This window comes from Octodon degus, unplaced genomic scaffold, assembly GCF_000260255.1.
Source record: "Octodon degus isolate 3935 unplaced genomic scaffold, OctDeg1.0 scaffold00199, whole genome shotgun sequence".
NCBI classification, from domain to species: Eukaryota; Metazoa; Chordata; class Mammalia; order Rodentia; family Octodontidae; genus Octodon; species Octodon degus.
The window spans coordinates 2232639-2238578 of NW_004524775.1; positions in this window are offsets into that span (position 1 = coordinate 2232639).

The window sequence follows — 5940 nt, forward strand, 5'->3', positions numbered from 1 at the left end:
GGGGCAAGGAGGGGAGCTCTGGGGCTGCACAGGCCCATGGGCTGGGGGCCCCAGGTGCAGTGTGGGGATGCCAGAGGCAAGGGGGGGAGCTCTGGGGCTGCACAGGCCCGTGGGCTGGGGGCCCTAGGTGCAGTGTGGGGATGCCAGAGGCAAGGAGGGGAGCTCTGGGGCTGCACAGGTCCGTGGGCTGAGACCCCTAGGTGCAGTGTGGGGATGCCAGGGGCAAGGAGGGGAGCTCCACGGAGGAGCTCAGGGGCTACACAGGCCCACGGGTTGGGGTCAGGGGTTAACACAGTGAGTCAGAGGCAAAGCACAAGTGACCCTGTGTGTAGCTCCAATGTAACTACCTCCTTTTTCAAGACCAGAAATCCGCCTCCCATTTTTGGGATTCTCAGCCCTTTCTGTTGCCAACCACACCCAGATGGTGAATTGTCCAGGTGCCTAGAAAGGAGCGGAGGAACCAAGCTCGGGTGCCAGCAGAGACCCTGGCCACGCCTCCCCACTTGTAAAGGGAGGGCCGGGCCAAAGCCTAAGCTGGTGCCCAGCCCGCTCTGTGCTAGCAGGCCAGGGCTCCCTGCCTGGATTTCTGGAGAGGCGGCATTGTGAGTTCAGAGCATGACATTCACACTTGATTTGTTGTGTCTCTTCAGGTATATTTGAAGAGTGGCTATATTCCTGAGTGACACAGAATGGTCCTTCGTAAAAACGCGTCCCACCATCATCTCCTCCTCTAGTGCTACACTCGTGAAATAGAAAGTTTGCGAGGAGTTCACGCAAATATAGTAAAAAGCTTATGAAGAGCGGGGAGTGTGCAGAAGCAGCAGTGATGTGTGTAGGAAGAGCGCCAGGGCAGGCTGTCCACACGTGGCCACGGGGAAGCACGCCACTGGCCTCCACGTCAGGAGCGAGGGGCCCTTGCCAGCTCGCCGTCCGGGCCCTCTGCACCTCCCCTCTGTGCAGCAGTGAGCGGCCACAGCCTGGCCTTTCATTTCTGCGCTGACACTTGGACTCCAGCCTTGCTGCTGGAGAAGCTTCCCTCCACAAGGCCACTGCTTCCTACGGAGGGTAGGCGACCTGCACGGGAGCACAGATCCCACGTGCAAACCGGGCAGCCACGGGAGGACCCTTACAGCGCAGTGACCTCTTCTCAGTGCCCACCCAGAGGCGCTGAGTCGCAGCGCGTGGAATGGCTCTGTCATTCCGTAACACGACGCCAACGCCTCGGGTTGCTCGCGATCACTTATTCGCGTGGAGAACCAGGGAACCTGGAGCTGAACGCCCACACTCACTGATGTTCCCACTGACGTGAAAAGAAACACTAGCACAATCTGACAAAGGAGAAAAACGGGACCATGAAAACGGTTCAGGGAGCAAGTACAAACGTGCTGAAAGCACAGAACGCCTCGGCCAAGAACAGAGGCCAGAAGAAGGCCAAACAGAGGCTTAGAACTGAAAACTTGACAGCCAACTGAGAAGCACTCGAGTGAACTCCGCCGCAAAGCAGGAGACAGAAAGAGTCGGAGGACACCGAGGCTGAAGAGTGCGACCGGCCAGAGTGCAGGCCGAGAGGAAACAGGAAAACGAGCAGGTCTAGGGCCTGTCGTGGGACGGTTCACACTGCCGAGCGGGGCGGAAGCGAAGTCTCCCGTGCACGCCCCGCCGGGGCTGTGTGTCGGAGGCAGGGCCCATTTTCAGCTGTCAAAGCACCAGTCTTCTGGCTCCTGCTGTGCTGTTCTTTGAACAGCCACCCGCGGTGGGCGTGGGCTCCTGCATACACCCTCTGGAAGGTAGAGATCCAGGCTGCCCACGAGGCGTGTGCTGCTGCGGGCTGGAGGAAAGAGCAGCACGCCGTGTGGCAGGAGTGGGACACAGGTTGGCTGGGCACCTCTGTGCCGCTCAACTGCCCGTCTCCTGGCTAGAGACAGCAGGCTTTTCTGTGGTTTTGTTTTGTTGGTTTTTCTCTGTGATTTTGGAATTTAAGAGTTGTTGTCTCCTCCAGGATTCAGGTTGGGCTACAAACCACGGAAAGAAAGGCCACAGACTCACCATCTTCTTGGTTTTTCACTGTCCTAGTGTCTTGACTTCATCTCTTTGAGAGTCTTCTTCTGTGTGTTGTATTTAGCAAAATAGGGAAAAAGGGTGTCCACTCCGTCTTCTTGGAAGTGGAACTCAAAATGCTTTTTAAAAATTCAGGTTCCCTAATGCAGACATTAAGAGCTTTCTATTTCCATAGTGTCCAGCACAACCTCTTCTAGTGGGATTGTCTTTTCTCCCTCCACCCATCGCCACTGAGTTGCCTACACGTAACAAGACACTTTGTGGAGTCTGGGCCTGGTGGAGTGCCCCTGTAATCCCAGTGCTTGGGAGGCTGAAAACAGGAGAATCACTGAGTCAGATCTATGTATTGAGACCCTGTAGACCCTGTCCTAAGTACATTTAAGAAAAAGACAATTTGTCAAAAAAGACTTTATGTCAAAAAAGCATTCAGTCATTTTACCTAATTCTGACCACAAATAAGTACATCTTAATCTAATAGGGAAAGTGAACATTAAATTATGCACGTGTTCCTGGAACTACTTCCCTGGCTTGGGGCTATCTGGATGATGTGCCTTTTTCCTACCCTTGAAAATTATCATTCTTTTGTTTGGTTTTGTTTTGCTTTGTTTTCTTTGTTTTTTAGGGAAGAGTCTACAGGGTGTTCATTGTCTCACTACTAATTGGAATTTTAGTGATTCACCCAAGATCTGAGATTACAGGCACATGCCACTATGCCCAGTCTCAATTGCCATCTCAGCACACCTTGGAGGTGGGGGCAGAGCTGGCACAGGAGGCCCAGGGGATCGAACCCCTATCCCCTGTGCCTGCTGACAGGTGCTTTAATCCACTGAGCTATTTGGCTGGCCCTGAAAATTATCATTCTTAAGGATTCCTATTCCATTCAGAATTCAAACTTGTATTTATCAGAGCAAGCCTGAATCATCCTTATCTTGAGAGCACTAAGGAGAGAATTCGAATTTAAGAACAGGTAACTATTGGGCTACAGGTGTTAAATAGGAGAAAACAGTGTCTGATGTTAATTCCCTTAGAATTTAAGCCAGTGCATCATTTTAGGGTGATGCAATGTTTTTCTGACTCTTACCATGTGACTTACAGTTTGTCTGACTTTATGGCTGGAAAGGATCTCACGAATACCATGACCTAGTCCAGGCTTGTAGCAGGTCAGGTGAGGGATCGCTATGGGCTGACCGGACAGAGGGCGTTGTCCGATCCCAGGTCACAGGAGCGCCACGGCCCAAGGCAGCTGCTCTGTCCTGAAGACAAGTCTGGCCTGGACACTCCAACTCCCGGCAGTCCGAGGTCTCCACCACACCTGCCTTCATCTGTGGCGTACGTGGGTCCAAACCGAATGAGCTTCCTGCTCAGCGGTCTACCCCATCAGTGGTTCTCAGCTGAGGACGGCTTTGCCCTCCAAGGAAACGTCTGGAGACTTTGGTTGTCAAGGTGGGAGCGAGCACCAGCGTGCGAGGCAGGAGCCCGGGGTGCCACGAGGACCGCACGCGCACTGCGCGCCTCCTGTGGTCCTAAAGGCCACGGTGGGGCCAGGCTGAAGTGCTGAGCATCTTCCGAACCGGAGCACGAGGGTTATTCTCAGCCATGTGACAACACCATTCAGCAACATTTTTCCAATCATTTTTATGTAATACTGGTCCTCAATAGTGTCCAAAACAAGGAAGCCATAGTCCACTAAGTTTGGGGATCCCGTATGTTCCTTCCTGGAGATTTACACTGCTTTTGAGCTTTAAACAGACATGTACAAGTCCCCTATAAGCCTCTGGCTGCTTTTTATTTGTTTAATACATTTCCTCAAGTAACATGTCTGCTGAGTTCCCCACCTCCATGGCTTTCCTTCTGCGTAATAAAAATTAGCATCCCTTCTGGAAAGGGGCCTTCTGGACTAGAGATTTCTGAAAGGAGTGGTCGCTAACAGCACTTAGTTATTGTAAGAAAATTTTATTTCAACACCTTTAAGGACAAAAGGAATGCTAACATAGAAGATAGAGTCATCAAATATAGAAGGCTAGCCCTAAACTTCCATTGAGGTGCTGCGTAAAAGAAACCACTTGAACACCCCTGCTGTCATTTTTTTCAGTGTGAAGAAAAATATGCTCTGAGCCCATGGTAGGATCCTAAGAAAGTTACACTTGTTTCTGTCACTGTGAAAATCCAAGACAGCACGGCATAAGGGGCTTGGGGAGAATGGACCCTGCCCCAGCATGGGCACCGGGACCCCGATAAACCAAAAGGCAATGTCACAAAGTGAACCCTGGCTGTTCACTGATTTTCACATATGTGGATTTAACAATGGCTTTGCATAGTTCAGAGAAGTAAAGCAAATTCCAAGTAACGCAGCAGCCAGGGTTCGATCCCTACTGTGCCCTGCCAGCCTTGCCCTGGGGTGCACTGAGACGGCAATTGAGACTGGGTGTGCTGGCGAGTGCCTGAAATCCCAGGTGCTGGGAGGCTGAACACAGGCGAATCACTACGAGTCCAAACTGCATAGTGAGACCCTGTAGACCCTGCAGACCCTGTACTAAAATATAAAAGAAGGAGGAAGAGGAGGAAGAAGAAGAGGAAGAAGAAGAAAGAAAAGGAAGAGGAAGAGGAAGGAGGAGAAGGAGGAGAAGAAGAAAGAGAAGGAGAAGGAGAAAAGAAAGAAAGATAGAAAGAAAGGAAAGGAAAGAAATTCCAAGTGATTCACAGTTACAGAATCCAAAAGGAAGGGGACAGTCCTTGTCAAGCAGTTTCGTGTTCACATGCAAGAAACAAAAGAAGTTTTAGGTAAATATCTGATTATATCTGTATTCTATCTGTTCATGCTAAACTCAGCAGTATGCTGACAGTCTTGTTGGAGTTGGCTAAGTGTCATGAAAGCCCAATCATCACTTAAAGCCTACACAGTGGTTGAATGTACTGTTAATTGTAAGTAACCGGTGGGTGTTGAATATTGCTGGTTTATCCAATTCATTTCAATGATTCTTCAGTTAATCCCTCTTTTTAAAAATAGATTAATAAGTTTTCCAGGAACCAACAGCTTCATAAACACATATTTTACGTAAATGTTCATGTGCATAGAGGCAAACATAACGCTAGGAATTTTTTGACAGTTTTTTCAATGTGAAAACTTTGGTTCACTCAGAGGACAGGATTTTAGGGGAAGCAAAATCACACATTCTTTTTTACTCGCATCTCCCAGTAAACAGATGAGGGCAGACAGGTTCAGACAGGCCCAGGGACGCACCCAAGTCACAAGCCAGTCAGCTGCGTGGCCAGCCCTGTGCTCCCCACGCCGCAGCTCCCTGCTGGCCGACAGGCTCCTGTCTGGACAGGAACACGGCTCTGCACATCTGAGGTAGAGCCAGACGGGCGCCACAGGTGACATCCGTGATGGGCCCTCCGAGAAGCAAAATCTTGATTTTTCACCTGTTCTCGACGTTCACGTATTAACAATAAGAATACTATGGACAAAGCAAAAGCCAAATGCGATCTCTACAGAATTAATTTTAAAACATAGAAATAAGTAGATCAAAATTAATTATTTTTACTGTCATACACTTGAGTAGTCATACTGTAAATCTCTCACTGTACTGTAGGACAGAAAGCCATTTCTCGGCTTCTGGATCATGTATTAAGGACCTGGGATACTAGTCATTTGCTATAGACCCACTCTTACAGAATGTCGCAATTTTTTGATGCATGGTAGAGTGTAATTTAGGAAATATATTAAAGTAACATGTTTTCTGGAAGGGACTACATTTTATGGTTTATTACCTTGGGCGCATTTCAAGATGAATTAATCTTCAACTATGAAAACAGTAAATATTTTGACATGTTCCACAGATTTAAACTTATATGGAACTGCCTTTTTAAAGACAACTTTTA